Source organism: Temnothorax americanus, unplaced genomic scaffold (genome assembly GCF_048541705.1).
Source record: "Temnothorax americanus isolate GAGA-0224 unplaced genomic scaffold, ASM4854170v1 Scaffold43, whole genome shotgun sequence".
In the NCBI taxonomy this organism is placed as follows: domain Eukaryota; kingdom Metazoa; phylum Arthropoda; class Insecta; order Hymenoptera; family Formicidae; genus Temnothorax; species Temnothorax americanus.
The window spans coordinates 1,008,460-1,036,181 of record NW_027509581.1 but is presented as its reverse complement, the minus strand read 5'-3'; the positions used below and the strand labels follow the sequence as shown (position 1 = coordinate 1,036,181).

Genomic DNA, 27,722 nt, shown 5'->3' with positions numbered 1-27,722 from the left:
GTCAATTACACAGATTTATGATCTCTCCTCCTCCCACTCGTTTCGTCTCGCTCCCTCTTGATGTGTATCGTGGCCCTCCCCGACCTCGTGCGCGCCATCCTACCGATCCTCCGCGCGCGCGTTCCTGGCGCATTCTCGCGCACTGAACGCACCGAACGGCTCATTAATACGCCGGCTCCGGCCGTGCGGGTTTCGCGTATATCTGCTTGAAATAGCAAATAATTTTTGATTGATGATCGCCTTTAATTGCGACCGACTTAATTACAGATAAATACCCGCGCGTCGATTTATCCCGGCGCGCTTTTGCGTTTCGCGCGCCTATCAATCCCCGGCATTCTGATTAACCCTCGGAGATCCCACGAGATGCCACACGGCACCGTTTCGTAGCGGTGAACTTTGCCCGTATCAATGCTTTTTTACCATCTCGCACGCACAATAGTACTGTTAGACTCTCGGCTCGCGTCAGGGCAATATTCATTCACCGATTTCCTAACGTTTCTTGCTTCCTGCTCACGTCGCACGATATTTAATCCTTTTCCCATCATTCGGCGAGATATAACCGTGGATCCTTTTTCGCACAGGATGAGGTTGATAAATTTTTTTCCAAGCTCGGCTGTAATTCTGAGAGGATTAATTACGCGTGTCGTGACGAGTTGCGAAGTTAATCAATTAATTAATGTCCTATAATAGACATTGCTGTGCATTCATCGCGGCATGATCAACGCGCGCGGCGCGTTCAACAAACGAGCGCAGCGTAACGTTACCTACCTGCGGGCGATGGTAATTAGTGCTTTCCCGTTTCCCATCGATCTCTAGCCCGGATATTAGCCCGGAACGGACAGGAGCTATACGCGAGGTGTAAGGGCACCCGATATTTTTTCGCGTATTCTCGCGATCGGGGGTAATCACAGAGACGGATGAATACAGACGCTGTCGATGCGCCCGCGAATAAAATCGCGACTCGCGCATACTTCTCAAATCTCGGGTGATCGCGGGTCAGCGATCTTCATCTTGCTGGATTAACCCGCACGTAGGGCCCGTCATAGATCGCGCGTCGTACTCACGATCGTAACTGTACTCGGGTTGGCGGCGATACGGTGATTTGCATAAGTACGTTTGCATAAGAGTGGCGTGTACGATGCGAGATTACGGTAATTAACGGAATCGCCGAATCCCGGCGATTAAACGTCTCTAATAAAGCGCGAGCCACTGTGCACTTTCTAATAGAGAAATGAACCCCTTGAGCGCCGATGACGAGAATTCCTCGTCATTTTGGATTTTGCGTTCAGTCCCGCGAAAATGCATTTTGTCGTCACGAAGTATCTTCTTACATTAGAGACGCTAAGTGATCTTGTTACTGAAACAAAGTGTAACTAGGGGTTTTTGGGTGTGCCGAACACGATTTTTGAGTCCGATTTGCAAAATGTTGCTTCAGAAAAAAGATATGGCCGGCTATCAGAAAAATAAAAATTGTTGAATATTTTCGTCATGAGATATTTTGTTGTATTAAGTTTTACAATGTATTAATGACTGAAACAAAGTACATTAAGAGTTTTTGGGTATGCTAAACATGATTTTGAAGTCATATTTGAAAATAAAGTTTGAGCAGTTTTATGACAAATTTTTTTAATTTGATTTGATCATCAGCGCCATTAAAAACCCGTCCATATAAACTGTCATTAATTTTCGAGAATCTTTTGTTTTTGGTATTTTAGGGCCGCTCGAGGAAAATGATGTGACTCAAAGGGTTAGGAGCCGCCGTGGGAAGGACATTAATAATTCTTTTTGTGAAAACATCTCTTTTTATCGAATTGCGGCGCAAATTGCTTTGATCGCGGCCGCAAAATAAGTTTTTATATGCAGAATTAATTCCTTTTGCTCTCGTTTATTCGATCGTTAATCACTTTAGGTTTAACAAAATCTCTCGTGTTAAAGCGTAGTCGGTCGCAACCGGCCGATGACTTAAGCTTGTATGTCGGTTGATTACACACAATCGCGTGTTTCTAGGCATTGAAACTGATGCTCGAAATGCGATAAAGTATAATACGACTGACAACGCGACGGTTCGAGAAGCGTGAAAATAACGATGAATAAAAGTGATAAAACGCTTATTATACATGCGTTCTCGCGATAGTAAGTAACTCTGTGCATAGAAGATCATATGAATCCGTTTCGTATTGATTTATACGTGGAAACTAACGAGCCACTTTTCGACGATAACAGTTTATTAATAATCAGTTTAATGAGGCGATCGCGCATCGAGAGAGAGAGAGAGAGAGAGAGAGAGAGAGAGAGAGAAATAGATAGATCGCTATATTTATTATGCGCTCCAGGATAAATCCTCTTAAACGCAAAAGCCATAACATACAATAAAATACATGACTAAAAACTAAATTACATGTGTGTGCGTGCTATTACACGCACGTTCGCAAGCATTAAGGATTTAAAGACTAGAGTCATTGCTTAATAAGTAATTATATAATTTGTGTTGAGAGAGAGAGAGAGAGAGAGAGAGAGAGAGAGAGAGAGAGAAAATGGAAAAAAGAGAACGAGTAGCACGGGTGTTGTCGATTTTTATCAACCGATGACAAATCGACAACACTCACGCCATCTTACATTTAGACCGGTCCTGGTGTCCTGGTGGCGCCGGGCCCGTACCTTCGTAGTCCGCGCGTCTGCCCTTAATTAATCCCTCGTGCCTCGATCGACCCGATGCGAACTTTATAAAAAAGATCGAGGCGCAAAGAGAGACAGAAAGAGAAAGCGCATCTCTGATCGTTGAGTGCCTCTCGCGAGGAAATGTCTGTTAGTTTTCATTTCAATGCAACCCGAGGAAGAGAGAAGGAAAGGGAGTCCGTGATGGGGGGGGACACACAAGTGATTCCCGCGTATCAATAAGGAATTCGATGATCATCCGTATTTTAATAATCGCGAACCGGTTGGCGGTCAAATTGATATCGCTGAAATTATACGAAACTTCGTTAAGTAACCGTTTACTGCGCGTATACTGCGTGCGCGTTGGATTTTATTCGCGTAATTCCGGTATTAACGCGGAAAGCCGCCGGGAATAAGTTACTAACTTGATTTCTCCATAAACCGCGGGCTTCACGAGTTGCCGAGTTTGCCGAGGATCGTCCAAGTTCGGCGTAGCGAATCCGTCGTTGTCCCAGTATGCAGAGTTGCCCATCGTGATAAGCGCTTAGGAGTAGGTGACCTTAAAAGATGTCGATCTTTCAGTTGGAATAACTGTATCGACGTTCTCGAAGGCGAGGCTGCGTTCGTTAACAGGTGTTAGACGCCTCCGTGTCGCCATAGTTATCTTTCCAACTGCACATATATCCAAGCACAAATGTCTCGCTTCGAGAGACAGAGAGACGCGCGCGGATGACGTCGCGTTTTCTTTCCCTTTTAATTAACCATTGCGCCACCTGGTTTTCATCGGATATCTAGCCGCTTCACGGTCGGCTGGACGTCGGCAAATTGTTTATCTTGTCTTTAGGCGATGTTGCGTAACGCTGCTATCTTATTGTTGGCTGTCCTAATTGCGGATAGTCCTGTCGGAGCCGAGACAAGGTTATCCAAACTGAATAACACTTTTTCGGTATCTCATTAATTTTAATTGAGCAAACGGGACACGATGATTTTTGTCGCCTATACTAAATTCTAGGCTCTTCAGCCGTATTTTGATTTATCGTACCTACTTCTTGCGTCGCGACTCAACTTTTCTTTTTCCGGTCTCTTACGCGGCTCCGTCTACGTTATACGAGTCCGTCTAACGACGACGCGTCGGATCGCCGGGCGTAAAAATGCATCCCTCCCTGCGCGCGAGCTTTATGGCGCTCATAGTTATAGTTCCGAGGGTTCCGAGCGAGACCTTGTACGGTGAGTATGTACCTGCGCCGAGTTTTGTGGCCGGTCTTTACGCGGCCGGTCTCTCCGGCACGATACAGCAAGAGCACAAGAAGCCGGGAGACCACCGTGAAAAAGGAGAAAACTCGGAGGGATGCGCCGGGGGATGATGTACCAACCGTAGGAGACCGTAATCGCGAGTCAACTACGCGCCAGCCAGCCTCTCGCCGCTCGTTTTACGACGCGATTCAATACCAGCGCTCCGCCGCGGCGCACGTCGATCCTGATTAATCGCGATACGTCAAAACGCCGTCAGCTGTTCGAGGACGGTAAAAGCGCCGCGCGTCTCGTATTTTACGTTTCCCGACGTGGCGTACAAACGTTTGCTCAACGCGAACGTCTCGCAAGAACCAAAGTGCCGGCCCCGCAACGCAACAAACTACATTCTGACGTGAACCCTAATTTGCATTCGGGTAATATTTTAATTCGGATCAACACACACAAAACGCGAGAAGTCTCCTACCGTCCGCAATTATCATATTTGTATTGCAGCCTTGACGTAACTACCCTCATATAAGCAGTCACCTGGTACATACTCGTGAAACGCGTATCCTCTTTATCAAAAGCTGTTGCGCATCGCGGCGCATTTTGCATAACGAAGAGCGCTCTCGGTGTAGTTTTGTTGTAAGGCCCCGATATACCATTACGCCGCGAGAGAGTCAGGCGTGTTGCAAAGATAAACGGCTTAATATATTTTTTCCGCTCTCGGCCCTGAACTTGGCACGGCCGTTGCATTCCCATAGGCGATGGGCATCCCAGACTAGCATCCGCGTTTATCTGGCATTTACATACGTAGATAAACACGTACGTGGCGCATGAGTGAGGTAGCCAGGGAGCTGATCGGGGCCGTTCCAACTGGAGAGCCGAGTACCTATACACTCCTCCGGTCTACGTACCTATGAAGGTTCTTCGCGAACGTAACGAACCCTTCTTGTCGACGTAACCGTCGGTGCATGTAAGAGGAATACCTGGAATGTAACCCGCGATGCAATTCGAATGTATACATGCAGTTGCAACGAGGACGAGACGCGGCTACCTTCTGCCATAACGAGTACATTCTTCGTGAGATATCATCTCCGGCTCCGTAATTAATATCCGCGGTGTAATATTCTAGCTAATAGAAATTTAATTCTTCCGAAATAATAGCACGTCCGAAGACGGAACGGGATTCACGGCTAACAGCTCGATAATGAAACTCTCGGAAGCGTTCGCCGCAACTTTTATCCGGTACACCGCAGTGCAATTAGCGTTATCTCATCTCGATAATGTGCGAATGCAAATTACCGGAGATCTAATCAAGTGCGTTTCCGCGACGCGCCCACGGCGTGTCTTTTCTGCACGAGTCGTCCGTAAAGGAGCCTCGGTATCGAAACTTCAGGTCGCAATCGGCAAGGCGCCCGTCGCGGTCGCGCAACGACATGGTAGATCGGTTTTTCCGATCACGCCGAAGTCACGCGCGTGCACGCGGAATGACGCGCGATCGCGTAAAACTTGCGCGGTGTCGCGAGCGCGCACACTGAATACGCGCTTATCTTTCCGCGTAGCGGGTGGCTGGATCCGCGGAATGTTTCTCACGAAGATGTTATCGTTTCATTATCGGAACGCGCGCTGAGTGCCCCGTGCCATTAATGTTTCTTGCGCGCGCGGTCTTAACAATACGATTAATATAAATCCGACGCGCTTCCTGATGCGCCACTTGTGTTATATTACATATACGTGACGTAAGAGTACGGTCGTTTCGTGCGTTGTGCGCGGAGAATACATTTTCTTGCTTGAATGTGAGAAGTTCAAAGTGCCGACCGTAAACCTTCTGATGGATCGAGCAATTAACATCGCCTTGAGATCGGAAAATTTAATTTACACTGTCTTGTCTCTCGTAAAGTCAACATTTACCAATACAGAACTACCCATGAAATTACAATAAACGCGATAGGTTTAGTTAAACCTAAGGCTCGACTTTAAAGGTATCTTTTTTTGGCCATTAAATTCAAGCGTAAAACGTCCGTTGTATTTTTACGCGCGTTTATGCACGTGCTACGGCCGCTTTAATTCATGCATCGTTTATTGTGTATACTGCGGAATTTGCATACGCGGGCACATACGCGTGTATTTATATTGCCCGTGCGCGCCAATAATAAAGCCGCGCGGCCCGCGGAGTTTTATAATCCGCGTACACCCAACGTCGTGCCACCTGTTTCATATCATATAGGCATAAATAACCGAACGCTAAAATACACCGCACGTGAATGCGCCGCTCGTAAAGATCCTTATGGTTTCCATGAAAATACAATGCATATACGTTTAAAATTACTAAATCATTCCCGCAAGTGGACCGGCCGGCCGCGCAGCCATATCGTGCATGCGCGTGTGTGTATAAAGACATTTCTGTTTCAAATTCACGCGTTATTTCGTATGCCGTCCATACCGGCCTACAGCGACGCGCCAGAGAGTTCGACACATCTGAAAGTCTCCAGCACGTCAGTTGTCTTCATTGATAGTCGCGACGCGCGACATTTGCCGGGAGTGCACATTGGGAAGCGTCGAGACGCGCGTGAAAACAACCGCGGCTATACTTGCTCAAACTTGACCCGCTAATGAATAATAAGAAACGGCCGGTAGCGTCGTTACATACCGTTGAGCGCGGAATGGTAAAGGCTTAAAGTGAATGGCTGAAACTTAAAGCGATGCGCACGCCGGTTTAAACTCTAAATGACTGAGCAGCCGGCGCGTACGGCGCTTTGAAGGATCGCCGTACATTCCAACCTGAGCCACTTTTTTGCCGACTTTAATGCCTCCACTTAGACCACTGAAAAGTATAGGTATTTCCGGCGCCTCGGAACGTGACTACACGTTCTATTATTTTGGTGCCGGCGGCACCTTGCAAGATTAGCGATTTCTAAACGACCTAATCGAAACGAAAATAACGCAACAACAACGTCGATTGCAAATGTAAATTGTTTCTCGTGACACATGTATATACAGAAAAAAAAGAATATTCTTGATTTGAATAAAATATCTTTAGTTTCAACGTGGAAATCTTGAAATGAAATTATATTGCGTTAAACTTGCTTGAAAAGAACTTGCTTGAAAAGAACTTGCTTGAAAAATACTTGCTTGAATGAAGTCATTATATAGTGCAATCAAGAAAAAAATGTTGAAATAAAAAGTTGAAATTCTTATAAGAAGATATAGATTGTTTCGTATATAAGCAAGATCACTATATTCTTCTTATAAAATTTTTCACTTTCTATTTCAACATTTTTTTCTTGATTACACTATATAATGACCTCACACAAGCAAGTTTTCTTTAAGCAATATGATCTCATTTCAACATTTCCATGTTGAAACTACAGATATTATCAAATCAAGAATATTCTTTTTCTCTGTGTATAGTTATGACTGAAAACATCTTTGACTTATAGCGTATCCGAGAAATTTAAAAAAGTGCAAGATGATAAAAACAAATGCAAGATAATTGAAAAAAGAGCAAGATAATAAAAACAGTAGCGATAATTTTATGACGAAAATTATGTTATTTCGCGAACGGAATATTGTGTACAGGGATAGAAGACGGACGAAAAAAAATCGTAAAATTTTTTAAGACTCGACTAACTGTATCTAGAGTTTTAGCGGAATAGCTGGTAGAAGCAATATCTCATCTCGTAAATTTCGCGCGCCACGTGTTTTCCGACAGTTTAGTAATCGCCGAGATGAGTGGAAGCGATCATTAAATCGGAATGACGGCGATACGCGCGAAACGGAAAAAGGTATTGACGCGTTACGTGACTGTGAAATAACGTTACCTCTTAATTGAGTATAAAAGTGCGGTGCACCTGTAAATTCAATTTGCAGTTCGCTTTCGCGCCGTCATTCATTACGTTGAAAATGGAAATGCCACTTTTTGAGTGACGGTACGTATGGGATATCTTTATCAGATTCGCGAGTGTGAAAAATTGCGCGCGATAAACGATTCAATATTTGTAGAAAGCAATCGTAACTGCCAGCATCGTTATTTTAAAATAGAAGGAAGACGATAGAGGAAACTTAGGCCGACGATTACATTTACATGTAATGACACAGTACCTATCGGAAGCAATAACTTCTTTTAATACGTTAAATGCAAATCAAGTAGTCAATAAATTTTAATAATTGCTTATATGTATATGTTGGTTACGTGTGAGAGAACAAAGTCAATTAAAGCTGCAGTAACTTTAATTGATTCAATTTATTAAATTGAATTTAGTTGAATTGAACTCGCGATCTCTATGTGTGAAATTGATAGCACGGACACCGTACAACATCGGTGAAAAGAGAACGATCATGAAACCGACATTAGAAATTAAGTAGAAATTGAAGTGTTATTTCAGCTTGTCAGAGCTAAAATAACACGCTCCGTAAATTTCGAAGGAAACTAATAATCTAAGTCGATTCACAATTTTGCACTTAGGAAGATACATTACAGCTGTTATACATTTGACAGCAATGAGATGCAGTCAAGCGCAGTCTTGCACTTCGCGTTTCCTCTGCTATATTCTTTTATTATATTTTATTTTAATTGCACAGCATCATGGCACGATATAATTGTCGATTCTGCTCACTCACGTTACCTTCCTACGACTCGACATCCATCTTAAGTTTTATTAATATGCTAACATTGATAGATTTGTGTCCGCTGACGTGAAATTATGCAGTCTCATCCTAGCCAGCAAAAAAGTTTTTTGCATTTCCGATGATGTCAGTCTATACCTACCAGAGAGTATATTAATAGCCGTGTCGGTGATGACCAGCACGGTGAACTTTAATTCAGTAGCTCCACGCCGGTCACCGGACTGGTGCTGATCGGCGCTATCAAATTATAAAAACGCATAAAAATTGAAAAAAAAAATTACAATTCTGTAAGTATAATTTGAAGTAATAACGCAAGGTAATAAAAGTATCAGAATTTTACATAAATTAGTTATATGATATTTTATCGAGATGTAAATATATAATAGTCAAAATTTTATTCCATTATCGCTAAAAAATCAATTAAGTAAGAGGTCCGGCATTCAATATGTTAATAAATGGATAAAGAGTGCCGCGTAAATTTTCGATACGGTTGATAAATAATTTTTATTGAATACATGTCTTATAATACACGTGTCAGATAATTCCTATTTCTACGTATTTTATACATTTTGACCGATTATACGCTTTGATTTTCTTACGCTTTGCATAATTCATGTCGCTCGCACTCGCCATTCACTTCACAACCGACGTCTAAATATTTCACATTCTCCACGAAGTCGCTGTCAAACTTATAATAATTAATAGCGAACGAATCCCTGTAATCGCGACGCGGTATTTCTGCGACTTGTCATGTCAGTCGTTAACAGTTAGCTCTTCGACATATTCCTCCCCCTCTTATTCGCGAACGTGTCAAACATCTGTATAACACTTTGTATACTCACGCGCGACCACTATGTAGGTTTAAGGTATGAGTGCTCATTAGTATGAGACTACTGCCGTGTTCGCACCGCGAAAGATAAAGCAAAGTTGAAACGCGGGGACAAAGAAGTGGAATGCTAGCTACGTGTCACAAGATAAAAATTAGAATACTCGCTCATGGGAAAGAGCCGAGCAACGTGAATTTCGCGCACGAACTGCCGAGAATTTCTGCGGAGCTCGAGGTGCATGCAGGAACACGACATGTAACAGGTTCTAAATTTTAATTACGTTCAGATTTCGGAATGGAATTTTACATTAGGTTGCTACCTAAAGCAAATAATTTACCCAGATTATTGTATATGGCGTTCAGATTTTTATGACTAAAAAGAGTTAGAGCAATAATACAAATATTTTATTTTTGAGAAAATTTTACAACGAAATGAACACACACATATAGTAGGGTCTAAAAGTTTCTGGTTTTAGGTTAAAATAGGTGTTAAGATAAAACAACCACTTTTATTTTTCAATATAATTATCCTTCATATATTTCAATACATTTTTTAAAATGAATTAATTTTTCTATACCGCACTAAAAACATTTTAAATTGTTCTTAAATTTGTCATTTTATTAATCATCCGCCCTACAAGCCCGACTTAATAATTATTTTTTATTTTCAAAATTGATGTCCGAGTTGCGTGGAAAAAATTTACTAGTGATAACAAAATGATCTCTACAGTGTTGAATTATTTTAAGCACAAAAATATTTTATAGAATATTTTTTTATTGATATATACTTAGGAAAACTAATTCACACACGTCGTTCTATAAAAATATATTAAAATAAATATTATATTGACTAAATATTAATAAAATAAATATTACATTGAAAAAGAAAACCGAAAAAATGGTTGTTTCATTTTATCATCTTTTTTTTTGTATTTTAGGGTCAACAACTTTTGGCCGTCAGATATTTGCTGTCAAAAATATTCAGTTACGATTGCGAGATTGAATGTAAATTACCAGTTTTATCGCGCGTTACGTCCAACGACTCCGAGCCAAACTACAAATTTTCATTATTGTCTGTGTAGTAGGGAAGTCGTTATTATACCGCGAACGTGGGCGGTTTTTGTCTCTCCGCATAATTTAACGCTTATTATTTAACTACCGTATTTAAAAAGCGTCTTCTCGCGCGTCATTATACGGTAATGATGGCGAATTTTAACCTTTGCTCTCGACGAAATTGGTGGAAGCCGGTGTTCCTTGAAACTTGAAAACAACATCCGAACTCGAGCTACGTGACCCGTAATGGACCCGTAGCCGCGGGATGTCAGGGTACTCTACGGTATATTTTTGACGTTTCCGCATAGCTCGCGTCTTAACATCGACAGGATAATGCGTCGTACTCATCCTGTGCAAATTCTACGCGAGTGTTTATTACATTTACTTATCTATGTATTTCGTGTCACGCAAGATTAAAGTAATTCGTTTTTTTTTTAATTTCTAAATATATATTAGGTGCGAAAGAACAGCGCTTACAGCATCGATCGAGTTTATTTTATTCGTTGTGTTCATCATCCTGGCTTTGAAAATTTTCGCCTTTAAGCGAAAACCTTAAAAGCGATTCGTATCTAAAGAGAGGGCATTTACATCAGATATATTTTTATTAAATATCGGAAGAATTCCCCGTAGGGAAAAGACTCCGGAGGGAATTCGAATTCTGCGCGATCGTTGCAGTCCAGTCGTCGTAAAGGAAAGATGAGGAGCGAGGAATATCGTGTAAAGGGAGTCACGGAACCGTTGCGGCACGCAGCTGCCGGAATGCTTTACGAGATTTGCGGAATCTCGAGATTGCCGTGGAAAAGAACGCACCGCGTTCCGAACTTGCGTCGTGCGAGATAACTGTATACGCCTCCGAAACTCCGGATAAATATGGGCCACTATGGTTGGCCAACACTGAGGAACGTGATTTTACGGTACATTTTCCGGGGTCTCCACACCTACGCCGCCGCCTTTAACTTTCGTCGTTATTCACACGTCTTAGGACCGGTTGACTTAACCGTACTCCGAGTCCTCCTTCCCCGCCTCGCCTTCTAGATCATAATGACAGTTTTCAAATGGGTAGCGATGGGTTTAATTAACCTCGATTAGCGCTGGTAGATGTTGGCGATGCTGCGGCTGTTATCTCAGTGTTTTAACACTTATGGCACGCTGCATTCTGTTATCGTTATAAATCGTGGCCAAGACTTCATTCGTCTTTCGTAATGTTAGCCATAAACTTTAACATTGCACAATTACTCGCAGGGATGAGGGAAGTCATTTTAGCCATCGTATGCTACTTGAAAATTTAAATAAGCATCTGAAACTCGCGCAGAGACAATGCAGATGAATGAGTTAAAAGGAACTTCATTTTCTCATCATGTTATTTTCGGAAAGTCAAATAAAGATTATTGATATTATTAGAAAATAAAAATAGTACTCTTTGTGTAATTGTTATCTTTCTTTTGTGAGAGATAGTTTTGGTTTTATTAAGATTCTTGATTTATTCTTAAAGGCACATAATTTCAATCCTCTCAAGATGAAAAAATTTGACATAACACGTCAAGGGAGTCCTGCAAAGCCGACAACTCAGTCTGAGAGAAGGAGAAGGGGGAAGTCCAGCAGAGGTATCAGACGCCGGCGAAATAACGCGCCTTGGGGTGAGTATAGTTAATTTAAATACATTAATCTATACGGAAGAATACCATTATTTTCTTTTACTTGAATCGTTTACTCAGAAAATAAGAATATTTGTAAAATCCTGTGAAATCTTACACTTGATGAAAGAAGTTTTCTTGAACATTATTACTTAATCTAGTTAATTTGTTATTATCTATTTGAATATAGAATTGCGATCAATAATTATCTTTCCAAATATTCGTTGTTTTTTATGCCCTGCTTTAATGCGGATCTTATATTTGTGTATGTTGTGTATATGTGTTACAGTGTCAACGTATAGTCAATGTGTTGCAGATAACTTTACTACTCGTTGCTGCTCATCAGTCGGTGAGTGAAAAACAAACTTTTTTCTTAAGGTAATGGATCTATGATTAATATGCCAAATATATGTAGCTGATGTATTTACACACGTATACGTATCGAACTGCGACAATAAATTATTACATGAATATTACATCTCATAGATCCGTTACCTTTTAATATGGATAAATTTAAACGATAAAATAATGGATTTTAGCTTCTCTCAGTTCGCGTGTAGCAATTCTTGTCGATTTATATTTAAAGGTTATTAAGTTTCCGAGTTATATTTAATTTTAAAGGCTAAAGCTTCTATTTACGCCGTTAAGAATGTTCTGGCAGCTACGTAGCATTTGTTTTTGCAGCATACACAACTTGCACAACTTTATAATTGTGTTTACGGTTAGCATGCTAACTTCATTAAATCGATCGATGATTAATCGATTTATTTCGCGTTCTTCACTCACATCGACCAACATCGACAACATCGTCATCGAGTTACTGAACTAGCGAGAGTGGGTCGATTATCGAATTCTTCAACGTCGATCTCGTCGCACAACTTTACGCCACCCATAATGATACATCATAAAATAAGCAATTGATTGATCAATATTTTTGTTGCTTCGTTGACGGTTTCTTTCGTTTAAAATGGACTATCTATAAAATAGTTCATACGTCATGCACCATGATTTATGTGCACGTATACCGCGGCGTATATTAAGATTGCAACCATAACAAAATTCCACTAGTCACTTGAGATACTTATTAAATTATATCTCGTATGTATGTATATATACATGTGTGTGCGTGTACGCGCGCGCATAATTATATTTTATATAAATAACATATTAAATATATATATATATATAAATAGACAGATAGAGATTCTGTTTGCCTCGGTTAATAGAGCTTCAATTCGCCAATGCAATTAAATTCACTGCAAATCCAAGTGTTCCAAAATGTGTAAAAATCTTAACACTGCAAGTGTGTAAAAATTACACATTTTTCAAAAAAATAACACGCGTACAAATGCATAAAAAGTGACTACACGATTTATACACTTAAATGTATAAAAATAACACACTTTTTTGGATTTGCAGTGTTGAGATTGCATATTTTGACTTTGCACACACACACATGCATATAATATGTTAAATAAAAAATATGCAATACATTCTGTGGAGTATTACCGCTCACACGATATGTTTTAATCTATCATACTTTACTTTATCTCTTATTGTCTCGTACCTACTCATATTATGGTACACTGTGTGTGGACAATTAACACAATCTTATATCGTGTCTATTGCCGTTTCAGTACGATTATTAACGCGAGATCCGCTAAATTTCACATTATGGCATAATCGCTTTATTCTCTAAAGATATCGCGCGATTATAGCTCGACTTAACGAAACTGCCATTTGCATCAAAGCGATTCGTAATTATAACGTTATGGAATAAGCACGAGGTAGACGGACGCCGCGCCGCGTGCCGCTAAAGATCGTCGCCACGCTAACGCGCGCTCGGCGGGGAGTAATCATCATCACCATAATCCGAGCCGGTCCGCAAACATTACGGCATTTTCAGTGCGCGCCGGAGTGTCTCGTAAAATAAAACCGTGAGTCGCCGCGGGTTTACGATCCGCAGCACTTTAACGGGGCGGACAATCTCCGGGATAAGGTGTCGCAATTTGACGATGAGCAATTATTTTGAAATCGCCAGACATTTGTCGTCGCGCCTATACGTTCCTCGCCGCCCGTGCCGCGCCGCGCCGCGCCGCGCGCGAGTAAAATACCGCCGGGATCATCAAAGTGACAATTACTTCCAAATATAAATCTCACGTAACTTTATCGCCCGCGCTTGGACACATGCCGCTTGTAATTTAGGTGATAGATATTACTATTATCGGGTTTTTGAAAATCCGTTAAAGTATTAAGTGATAAATTAGAATATTAAAACAAGAATTGAAAATTAAAATGGTTTTAATTTTCAAGAATTAATGTAAATTTCTTTGAAATACTTAATGCGTATAACATGTGAAAGATTCAATGATCATTGTCTTGATATAAATGAAGGCCCAATGTCGAAGGGGTTAAAAGATTACTATTATTTTCGTATCGCTGATCGTTTTTATGATCGTTCGCGCATAGAGTCACGTTGCAAAATGCCGTCGTTGCTAATAAGGTATGTGCATATACATGAACTAAGACTCCATATGTTTTGTAGCGCCTTATGAAGCGCGGCGAAATGTCTAGGTGAACGACTATACGATGCTCGCGTACGTTAAACGTCATAATTAGATGCAAGTAGGCAGGTACGACAGGGAAGAAACGTGCCTGCGTATATTACGTCAACGCGGCAATGGCTAACGGTAATAATCTGGAAGGTTACAACGACGACCATGGGCGCCAAGTCAAGTTCAAGATCCCAAGGTTTCGCTCGCGCGAAGGAACGGGAAGTTGATCGCGAGTCTCGAGCGTAGGCAGAATGACCAAAATAAACCCGGCCAGTGTCGAAACGACACGCGTTGTATAATCGGTTATTTCGAGATCCGATAGATTGACTCGCGGTTCATCGATTACGGATCCACTCATAAAAAAAAGGTTTATGGATGTATTTTTCTGAAAAAAGTCGATCTTATCTTATGACATATGAACTGACTAGCTTAAACTACCCGGCATTGCCCAAACTTCCTAATATTTATAAGAATATCAGCCTTTTTTATCACAATATATACAATATTTTAAAATTAACTGGCACCTTTATATATATATTGTGACACAATGCTTATATTTACATATACTTCATTACGCAATGCTTACTTGGTATAATAATGCACTAAACTTAAATTGTCACAAAGTGTCAAGGAGATGAAATCAGGGGGAGGGGATTGCTGTCCAGATTTCATGGTACCAGTCTATATTTACCGCAGGAGTCTAAAGAGTAAATACATAAAATTTGGTCTAGATTGGTCAAGGGTTTAGGAGTTTATAAGGAACATACAGACACAGACAGACATTTTATTTTAAATATATATAGATAGTGGAGAATTTATCGCACACATAAAGATATTAAAGTAATTATGTAAAGTATCTAATATCAAAGTGAAATATATGTGCGTGCGATTTTCCAGGGATCAACGACCGAGCGAGGAACTCGCGCGTTTTGCAATGGTGACATAAGCGTATTTGTATGCGAGTCGAGTAGTAGTTCACGCTGTGAATGTCGCTAAACGCTGTTATGTAGTGTGAATCATGCGTCTACTCTTACATATATACGCTCTGTCACGATAAAATATTTAGATATTCAGGCCACCCACATTCTAAGTAAGCCGCTAACTGTTCAATCACATTTTTTATCTCGTTTTTTATATGCTTATTGCTACCGTGAAATTAAAAGAAAATGTCTACCTTTCATTTCCGGAATGCAAATGCTGGACATCGTAAAGATATCTTCTTTTATATATATAATCATACATTTTTTTATTCATTTAAATAACGGAAGTTTTTAAATTATTAACTCTTTCGTTTCCATATGACTATGGTATTATGGACTATGAAATAAAATATTACTGTGGCCTATATTTTCATATCTGTAAATATAGTATATGTATAATATAACAGTTCCTTATAGTCACACTGAAAAAAAAAATCTAGTTTGTTCATTTTCCACCAGACGTCCATTCAACCAGATGTTTTTTTCAGTGTATATATAAATGGCTGTAAAGACTTTACGCTTGTAAAGCTAAATCGTACGCATTTTGATATATATTTAAAAATTTTTTGGCAACATATGGAGTATCATCGTCTTTCATTTAGCGTCGTTCGGTAATAATAGTTATCATAAATACAATAAAAATTTGCAGAATTATAACTTTTTTGACATATTTTAGCTGAATTTATCAAAAGTAAAAAAAGATTTTTTATTATGCATAATAATTTTTCAATGCAAATTATTATACGCACGAGTACAATAAAAATAACACAGAAAAGTTCTTACACATTTCTAAAATATCAAAATGTTTTTATAAATCGCTTATTTATTATGTAACATGCATAAAAATACAAACAAATATTTTTCGTAGCTGTTAAATAATTTGAAAATAAAAGAGTTAAAAAATAAGAATTATGTTTGCATGCATGCAACAATGCATTCGTCACTAGAAAAATTAGTCGCGAACACCGGCGACAATTTCCGGTTGAAAATTTGATACCTAATACGTACCGATAATCTTTGTCAGATTATCGGCTATTCCGCGATACGATAATCTAAGTAAATCACAGAGGCCTGGGGAACATTTCCCCATTTCCTTCCCCGTTTGCTCGCGAAGGATGGTAGCCAGGGACGCGAAACAAAAAGTCGCGCACTATCGGTTTCGAGGTATCGAGAGAAAAGACGACGACGCGACCGTTCGCTAGTGCAACGTCCTAGCTAACCATGGTGTTTGAAGTGCACGCTTGATAATGACAGGGTTTGCCGGTACGATAACTGGAAGAAGGAAGGAATTATAGGCTATGGGCATCTCGTAAATATAAGCCGCATAGCTAAAGCTACACTTTAACGTCGTCGCTTCTTCCTGGGAACTCCGTGATTCTCGCTTACGCGCGTATTTGTTGAGAGGCAAATCGGCCCACTCGAGAGTGACTCGACGATTGTTTTCCGGAAGATGATACGCGATAAATTCGTGTTTCTATTTGTCTTTTATCCTATCGCGAATCGATTGACATCAAGCTTCCTAGACGCGACAATCTTTGAATATTATCTTGAATAAATTATAGTCTTTATAGAAAATATTATTGCTTCATAAATTTATTTTGCAAATTAAAACATAATACAGTTCTCTTTGTAGAAAGTAAGTAAACAGATATTTTCATTCAAGCAGAACAGAGTCGTAGAACAGAAATCTCTTCCTCTATTTTTTTATTCGATTGTGATTTATTTATCGTGAATAAAAATTCAAACATATATTGTGCAGCTGATGTATAACATATTTATCGCTTCAATAATATTGGAAAAGATATACCAAGGCGTATAAATTCTGTTAGGGATATTCTGATCATCGTCGCGTTGACGTTAATACAGCGGAAAAATTAAAAACGATATCCCAGCTCACTTCTTGTAAACCCGCAATGCATTATGTATGTAATGTAGCGTAACTTGTAAGACGATTTTTCAACACACGGAGGATGTAATTTTACGGTTGACTATCATCGCCTTTTGTAGCGGAAGGATTAAAAGCGATATTCCGCGTTACGATATTGTGGCACACCTGACCTTACATCAATTCTGCATTAAATTTCTTCCTGCATGAAATCCAGCCACACGTTTATATCGTTTTATTTTTGCATCGTTTTACGAAGCGTTTTTATTTCTTTCAATATAGTCGTGAAATTCAAAGCTCACGATCAGTCGAAATAGAGAAAGACATCAATCATGCCGTTTCTTTTTTATTTGATTGTGTTAAGTAAGTCGCGTGAAAAGAAGCGTGAATGGAATTTAGTTACAGGCATTCGGTCAGGCGCACGCATCCAGTGACAAATCTGTTTCATTTTTTTGCAGAACTGTCAGCCGTTTCCGCGTGGTCGTACTATATACTCGTTGTACTATTATATTATCTCGAAAAGAATCCTAATAATCGCTGGTCCCACAGGGAGATGACTGATTCATACGGTCATTTAGCAAATCCACAAACTCAGCTCATTGTACTACGGACACTCACATGCATTTTCACATCACACATATACACATATATATACCAAAAAATGTATATGCTTTCGTGCATATATAACGTAAAGAATAGTTCAGGAAAAATGGAGGCAAAAGAGATAATTTAAATTAGGGAAAAGAGGAATAAGAATAGATCGAGAGAGAGAAGCCTAGATATATATTTATTAAAAAACTTTATTAACTTGTGTGTGTGTGTGTGTGGAAACGCTGCAGGCTCAAAAGAGATAATTTAAATTAGGGAAAAGAGAAATAAGAATAGATCGAAGCCTATAGATATATATTTATTAAGAAACTTTATTAACTTGGAAACGCTGCAGGCTTAAAAAAAGACAACATCCGCGAGAGCAACTACGCCTGCACGGGTGAGATTCCTACTCCGAGTGCCATACGGTTTATCAAGATTCCAACACGTTTCCAAGCAGCGCCGGGATTACCTTTCAGCGAGTCGCTTAAGGAGCCGTTGGCGGACTTTGCAATCGTGGGCGGGTGATTTATATCGCCGGTGTGTATGAATAAAATAAATTTACGGCGCGCCGCGGGGTTAATACGATTTTCGACGCGAGTAAAGTTTCAAACCCGAGTAAATTCCGTCCGTCGTCGCGCGACATCGAAATAAGAACGCGCGAACGCTCGGTTTTGCCAACATAAATTCGTAATACGCTCCGTGTGCAAAATTTGCGACATAATTTCGAGAGATATAGGTGTTCTCCTTAGCCGTCGCTACAATTTCCGCTTCCCCGTGCCTCACAATGGAAAACTCGAGACGAATTAATTAATGGGTTATTAATCATTAAATTCGCAGCCATTATTTGCGCTCCGCGCATACCGCGCACACATTCACGCTTTCCAATTGAAAAGATTAAGGAGGGTCCACATTATCGAGCCAAACCGCGAACCGAGCCCCGAACCGAATCTCGAGCAGAACTTGCAGACGAACCTCAAATCGAACTCCATCGCGAACCGCGAACATGAGTTAAAATTTTTTGGAGTTAAATCTCGTATTGAAATTTATAATAAAATTTATATAAATTCTTAATACATGTATGCAAAATGCATATTTATATTTACAATCGTATTTTTTAACATTGCAATATATATATTATAAATTTATTGCGTATTTATCACAGGTTTAGAGTATGTTTATGCAATATTAATTCTAAATTTTGTTTTATAGTTTGAAAAGGAATTAAGTTTTGAATACAGAAAAATAATAAAAGCACATATACATATATTCACTCACCTCTTTTCCTGTTTCCATACTTTTTTATTTTTGCTTTTTCTTTTTGCAGAGATGCCAATATAATGTCGTCATCTTTTTGTCACTATCACATGTCACTATCACATTCGAGTTCTTTACTTATTTCTTCTTATAAAAAAAGTATGAAAACAGGAAAAGACGACTAAATATGTGTATACATATGCGTGCTTTTATTATTTTCTTGTATTCAAAGCTTAATTCCTTTTCAAACCATAAAACTATATATTTAGAGTGGTTACAACTATATTTAATATTGCATAAACACATACTCTAAATCTATGATAAATACGCAATAAATTTATAATATATATTGCAACGTTAAAAATACGATTGTAAATATAAATATGCATTTTTTTAATTGTTATAATGTTCGGGATTTTTAGCGTCCCGTATATAATAATCTTTTCTGCTCATAATCACTAATTAATTTTAAACATTTTTTATCAGACCATTCCATTTTGTCTATCAGTAGACGTGTAGACTGCACATACGTGGATAGAATCAAATACAGCGACTGGGCAATTACTCACGTTTTCTTTCATCGTTCATTTTTTGTTTTTGTCATTATTTGTCTAGCTCGAAGCTTTACTACCAGCCTACCACCCGACAAAGCGTGTAATCTGATCATAAATAGCATCTTTTGATGTTTCGTCGAAATACCGACTTTTGGTGGGACACTGCGAGCCAAACCGCGTATCATCAAAATCCTTGTAAATTCGTGGGGTGAGTACGCGATGGTTCGCACTGATGTTCGATTCGAGGTTCGCGAGCCTCGCGCGAGCCCGTTGGCTCGACAATGTGGACGCATGATCGGCTCGCGACGAAGTTCGGCTCGCGGTTTGGCTCGATAATGTGGACGCATGATCGGTTCGCGGCGAAGTTCGGCTCGCGGTTCTGCTCGATAATGTGGACCCTGCTTTACAGTACAGCACTCTCCGAGATCGCACGTCGTAATGATTGAAATCATTAGAAGCACGATCACGCGCGTTCGTCTTACCCGGTGGTTAATTCGACGGCACGCCGCGATAAATCCTACAAATCGTTACAACGGTAACGGCCGGGTATAAAAAAATCGACGCCGCCGCCGTCGCGGTCGTGATGATCGTTCGTATATACCCGAAAGCCAAACGAGCACTTACTCAGCCGAGGCGAGGAAATCTAACGTTAATTCCTCGTGATCGAGCCCCCCCTTCCTCCTTCCCCCTCGCTTAATCGCGTTTGAACTTTCCTGGGTCCTTGACCATCCTCAACGGTACATTACAAGGTCACACGATGCGAATTTATCCGATCGTCCGCAGCTGGTTAACCAGTCGGCAAACATGTGTATGCATTTTTCCAGTAAAGAGCACCGTGTGATTTGTAACACTTGAGATACATGTACTTATATCTCTTATCAAACGATATATCGCGCGGTCTTGCGTAAACCTTAAAATAAATACGCGTGCAACGTCGCATTTCTTAATCCTTTCTAATGGAGAGACGCATATGGATAAATTAATTATTTTATGTTCTCACGGCTCTCCTCACGACAGTATCTCGAAAAGTCGGTTCCTCGGAAATGAAATCTCCTCGGATGCCGAAGACGCGCGCGCGCGCGCGCCAGGCCTACCGAAGTCCGCGGATGCTGTTTGAGAGCCACGCGAGAGAGAGAGAGAGAGAGAGAGAGAGAGAGAGAGAGAGAGAGAGAGAGAGAGAGAGAGAGAGAGAGAGCGGCGGTGGACCGGTACACCTATCCTCGCCGTGGCGTGGTGTGGCGTGGTACCAGATGACTCCAGATGACTCTATAACACGCGAAGGCAATGTACCATTTAATAGCGCATACACGATCCTCGGCTTATTCCTCTCGCGTGCCACTCGCGCCTTCTTGCGCGGCTGCCAGCCGACCGGCGCCGCTGATTGCTCTATCGGCCAATATCGATTTCGCCGCGCGGTAGCTTTTTGCACCGTACACACCGGGAAATGTGCGATTCGTCTGCAAATGAGCCGCGCCGCTCGTAGGGCGCCGCGGCTGAATGTCGTGCCGTGTCTCGTCTCGAGGGATTCGAGAATTACGATTTAATTGCGCGCCCCGATCGTTCGTCCCTTGGTTCGTCCTTTACGTGCCTTCCTACCTATTTTTTTTTTTTTTTAATTTTCCTCGGGTCGTTCTCAGAGACGCGAAAGGTGAGTTCACCGGAAAACGTCGATTGACGTACGCGGCTCCACAGTAATACGCCGTAAACGTGTGTATGGCAAGATATAGGGAAGTTCCGTCGGTTCATTAAAGGAGCGATTATATGCCTCCGCTTTTTCATCGGTCCGCGGTTGCACAATTTAAGGATGTTACGCAAACACGTACGCTTTTTTCCATGCATGTTCCGCTATAGATTCTCATTTTATTATGCTCGACGGCGAAACTGTAAAATCCTAGGAATACGCGCGCACGTTTTTTTCTTTTATTCGCGATCGAGGCGAATGCCGAGAGGTATACCGGCACCGCTATTTCTGCAACGTGCGCGCGTAGCAGATGGCGCGGATCCTCGGCGGCGGTATGCAACGCGAGCATGTAAATAATTCGAGTTTACAATGTCACGTATATCCGCCTTGAAGCCTTGAACGGTGCATTTCAGGGCGGCGCGGCGGCCTCTCTCTCGCGTGTTATCGTGAATTCTATTGAAAATAAACGCCGCGCGCGCGCCCGCGCGGTTACACAATACGCGCCCACGTAACTGTATAGCGCGGCACAGTAGCGGAGAGGACAATGGCGCTACGTAGGAAAGATATTCACAATCCGCGAATACCACTCGCGTTTCCCGCGGCCGAATGCCGCGAATAAATCACCCGGACTCGCGTTTTTTTTTCTTCGCGCCGTTCACGTGAGAATAATTCGCCCGCGATATTTTTACGATCTTTACGAAAATTGTGATAATAACGATGCCTCCTAATTATCAGGTATCTCATCTCGCCTTTCTCATTGTGCGATCGTTAATAATTCCTTAGCAATTTAAATGCAACGTTCGACTAATTGCGGAAGGTGCTATTATTACCATCTTTACATATATTATACTTGAATCGGGGGAATTTTTAGCATTAAATATGCGAGTAGTCGTATAATAGTTAAGGTTAAAAATTATAATCAGTCGTCCGGAGGTGCGACAGAGCGTAGACGTTGTCGCTTTAAAACGATATATCGCGATTTAAAGGAAGAATAGCGGCGTTGTATTCGTTTAATTCGTTTAATGGTCCGCGTGAGATACAATAATGCAATTTATTACAGCATTACATCGCTGGTTTACACGCCTCGGGAATTAATTCGAGCTCACGAGCGAGGCAATAAAACGAACGACACGACTCTCGCAAACCGTAACGAGACAATGACGCGATGGTACCGCGTATTTCTATATGTGCAAACTTAATCGCGCAACGGTAAAGGATCCGCACGAGCAAAACGTCTCCGAGATTCTTCCTTTCTCTCCCGCTATTGTTTTATTATCGCATTGTTTCGGCCGAGTTTTACCGACTCCGCCGAATTAGGGCCCGGGAACATAAAAAAACTTAAGTCTTAAGACTTAAGCAGTAAAGCATCGTCTACAATACACGGAGTAAGCGTGGAGCAAGGAGTAAGAGTAGGCGTAAGAGGGCTATTTTCGGAGGAGTAAGAAATAAATTAATTTTATTTCTTACTCCTACTCTTACTCTTACACTTACGCTCGGCTAATCAGGACGCAACAGGCTATAATGCTTACACCTGCCTACTTTTACTCCTTACTCCACGCTTACTCCGTGTATTGTAGACAACGCTTAAGACTTAAGCAGTCAGACTTAAACAGTAAGACTTAAGCAGTCAGACTTAAGCAGTAAGACTTGAGCAGTAAGACTTAAGCAGTAACCAAATCAGCCAATCATAGTCAAGAACTTAGGACATAACGTAAGCAGTAGCGAATCAGTACTGTTGATTTTCTTACTGCTTAAGTTTTTCTATGTGCTCGGGCCTTTACGCACTCTCCACTATAATTTCGTCCGCGCATGATTGGTCTAATGATATTTTAATGGTGGAATATATATAGAAAATCGACTTCGCGAAAACTAGTCTTCTTTTTTCTTTCAGCCGACGTATTATCCGCCGTTTATAAAAATCACGACCCTTGTTTGCAGATCGCAAACGCTCGCGGTTGCACGCAGTTACCTGCGTGACTCCACGAGTTAATACGCGTAACCGGCGCGCGTTTTTTTTTCCAGTGCGTACGAGCTGCGTCACATCCTATCGTAACGCTATCCACGATTGAATGAAGTATGAGCGACACGCAACTGCAATATGCGTGAATCTACACGCGCTCAGGAGCGCATGTAAACGCACACGCGGGCGTCCTGTTCATCCTGCGAACCGCGTCTCTCGCTCGTCCTCTTCCCGTTTCATTCCCTTCTTCCCCTTCGGCGGTGTACATTCATCTACCTTAATAGCCGTTCGCGTACCGGAAGGTCGGCGGATAATGCTCCATAAATTGCCGGAGATTAATCAGACTTTACGACTGCCCTCTTGTCCGGCATCTCCGTCGATTTAAGCCTCCCTCGGACCAAGAGCGCCAGGTGCAATCTAAGTATCTTGGCTCTGTCCTTCCGGATGATCCGGAGATAATTCCATTCTGAGTGGAATTCCATCATTCGCGAAAGTACAATGTCTAAGAAACTCGACGGACACTCCGTCGAGAAATGCCGGAAGATTTCGCTTTGATACTACGGGAGCAGCGAAATAAAACAACGAAAATGACGAAGAAGCAAACGTGGGGCAGTAAAATACGAAAATTACTGTTACTTATTGTTAGATCGATTTCGTTTTCCCCTATCGAAACGGACACGAAGAACTGGCGGTAATTGAATTGCGTAACGGTTCGTGGTAGTCGAGTAAGAGAAAGAGAGATTAGGAAAGGGAATATATCTCTTTATATCGCTTTATAGACCTTTGACAATTTGGGGGAAGCATTCTTGTGATTCTTAAAAGATTTTCCTGCGCCACGCCATGCCACGAGTACAGAAAATTGTCCCGCTGACGCGGCTGTAACGGTATACGACTCGTTTCTATACGCGAATACCATTTGATTCGACGTCAGAGACCCGCTGTATGCAAAGGCAATTTTATCCATATATTCATCGCGATGAACTGTAATGAAGTCTCATTTGAATCGAGTGTACAACGTGAACTCCATTTTACGACGATTTCATTTTCTGTCAAATAACTGTACTTTGTTTAACTATTTAGAAATGCACAGCCTTAACCATTAAATGAGCAAAAAATGTGCGCTATCGCGCGCGTCGAGTTATATATTGGCCGACTATTAAGTACCGCAGATTGGCAGCGACGCCGTCTCGTGCGTTTCGCAGCTTCTCTTTTTATTAAATATGGGAGGATCCGCATTCAAGTCTAACGAGAACTCAGCAGTTTTCCTGAGCAATGATGCTTGAATGATTCGATAAGAATTACTGTGAGGAGTCCCGCGAAATTTATTCCCGTATAAATAACTAGTCTACATCGGTGGCACAAAAAAAATTCCTATGGATAATAATTATCATCTTCACGAAAGCAATTATCCGAGCGCTGTGTGATATGTACCCCGTGCAATGCAACGAGGGCACGGTTTGTAGCACGTCCCTAAACGCGGTATGCATCTCAATCTGAGTCACGGTGGAATTGATTAGAGAAATATTCTTTTATCCGTGTTACCGTTATCGAAACGCGGAATATGTTATTCGCGTTTACTCTCCGGGAAGACACGTCGTCGCTGAAGAGGTCCATTGAATTTTCTATGCCGGGGCGGTCTTTATGTATCAAGAAGATGCGCCTCAATGCGACCCGTCACGTGCCCCGTAGGTTTATCTCTTCCTAGGTTCGTGCCTAGAAATAACCGTCCGAACGTTTCGCGATGCGGATGGCGCGGAATGCATGGCACAAAGGTGTGACAGCAATTATCGATCCGGCGGAAACGTCAGTCGCGAGGAAACTTCTGAAAGCGCGGCCGCCTCTTAAGAACAATTGACCTCTGACCCAGGAGAATTTTTAATTCGACCAGCTGGACGGACGCGTGTCGCGTCCCCTCAAAGGATAAGGGAATAATTACGGTCCGAACCTCTAATTGAGACGCTAGCATGAAGCTAGGTACCACGACAATCTTTGACGAGGTACCATATTAATTAGATACACGAAATTATAGTAATCGTACCTTGTCGCGGTGAAAGATGATTAATTTTAACAATTGCTCTTTGCGTATGTAAACATGACAAAGGTGCATTCTTATCAAATCGGGATTGATGTTAATATCATTATAATTTCGTAGGTAATCAAGAAGTTTAAAACGAGGTTAAAATATAGATGGAGCTTATAATTAAAACATGAAAAAACCATCTTTTTTAATCATTAAGTTGGTAAAACTATTTTTATGTAACACGTGCATGGAAAGTGCCCCATTGCGCACGCTACGGTGTCTGTGAAGTTGGCACCTCATTTTTAAAAATCGGAAATTTTATTAAAAGTTCCATTTGCACCCACAATAGTTTTGTTTTCTGGTTTTCTAGATCAAACACTGTTGTAACGCAGATTGCGTTCGTTAATCGCATAGCACGATATTTAAGCGTAATTATTGTCACATCCTGCCAAAAGGATTTTCGTGCTCGTTGAACAAAAAGTTCCGTTTCTACGTTGCTGAAATATTTTTATACGGCTTAGCGTTCTAGCGGTATTCTTAGATGCCTCGAAATATTTTTAGGCTGACCCTTTTGAGCTCGGTCATTTCCGTTAAACGGTATCTTATAGCACGAGCCAGTATATGTATTATTCTTCTGAAGTTGTATATTTGTTCCGGTAAAATTTCCATTTTTAACGTAAAGAATACTAACGATTTTACGAATTTCCGAGAATCGATATGCGATATACTTAAACGAGGTATAATCAAGTTGTACAACACGTGAGATTTCATGATCGCTGTTCCAGTTTTAGAGGATAGATTGTATCATTAGCGAAACATTCCGTACAGCCTATCATGCGCTAATTTATTAGTTAGTATACCACTTGTTTTTTTTCTATTTACACCCATTTTCTTTATTACCACATGTTAATAGGGTTACATCAACGAAGAAGGAAGTTTCTGATTCTGACGGCATTTATCTGCCATAATCCATGTAGAACGAGCAAGGATCATTTGCATAGCACCCTATTTGCGGGATCGTAGTTCGTTAACTGACACATCTCGCGATCTAAAAACACCAACGGGGCGTGCGACCAGAAAGCAATTATTTACATCGTTAAGATCGCGAAACAATCGAATAATTTGCCGGTGAAAAAAAAAACGAGGATGTGCCCGCTCGCGCGGAAACCTTCCGTGCGAAAGTTGCAAATTTCTTTTCATCTTTCCGACAATAAATCCGTTCCGAGTTGTCGGATGTTATGAAATAAATGTATTGTTACGGAGCTCTTATTAAACGCGAACGCTCTCAAATTTGCCAAATTTGTGTATCAAAAGACATTAAAGTAGGAACGATTAAATCTTCAAAAAATGCAGTTAAAGAAAAGGATATATGCTACTTGGAGATTTTTATAGTGTTTTGTACAAATTAAAATTATGCCAGTTTTCCGGATCAAAATATGTTTGTTTTAAAAAATAACCGGAAACTTAGTTAACTATGCGATTGTAAACAGGAAGACAGGAAAGCTGTGCTGCTATAACAAATGAGATGCTGTAATCGCAAGGCGATTCTTTTGTTCCGTATAATCGCGGCTTATAAATTGAACCTTGAACTGGAATTAACTGTTAAAGGTGATGAGTTAATTTTCCCTTCACGATGCAAATTATTAGATACATCATTCCATTAAAATCGTATTTATCTATCGTAAAAATCTTAATCCATTCTATCGCGATGATTCTTTTTTCGCTTATTAAGAATGTGTCTAAGCGACTTGATCATTTCCTGATAGTCCATGCAATTTTAAACGCGGAATAAAATGTTCTTCTTACGATATAAATTCTTGATACATATGGACGTTTTTTTTTCTGTTCGCGAAGCTGGATGCTACCGTTCGCCGTATCGCGTGGGGGGCAATTAAGAGCAAGCTGCGATCGCGGGTTCATCTTGATTACGAGTGGGCGACGTCGCGTCGCCCGGAAAATAATTGCGGGTTTTACGCTGAATGTTTGATTGTCGCGCCGAGGTGCGCGAGGACCCGCGACGCGTGTGATCACGACGAATCGGGTACCGTAATCGTCATCCTTTGTTACGGTGGGACGCGTGGCTTCGATAAGTACACACATTACACATTGTCTGCGAGCGTGTGCGCGGGCTCAGAGCGCGCTACGCACACGTGGGGCTCCTCAATTAATAAAAGTACTGTAAAAAAACGGGATCGCGATTGTAATTAAAGCG

The 27,722-nt window shown here is 41.0% G+C and overlaps 1 protein-coding gene across 1 annotated transcript in view; it reads left to right on the top strand.

Annotated features, from left to right (window-relative positions):
* The first annotated feature begins 12,017 nt into the window (after window positions 1-12,017).
* Tyn (trynity) overlaps window positions 12,018-27,722 on the top strand; it is an 87,610-nt gene continuing 71,905 nt past the window's right edge. The window contains exons 1-2 of the mRNA XM_077416565.1: window positions 12,018-12,033; window positions 12,320-12,379. The gene's annotated coding sequence lies outside the window, so the exon portion shown is untranslated. The remainder of the gene's footprint in view (window positions 12,034-12,319; window positions 12,380-27,722) is intronic.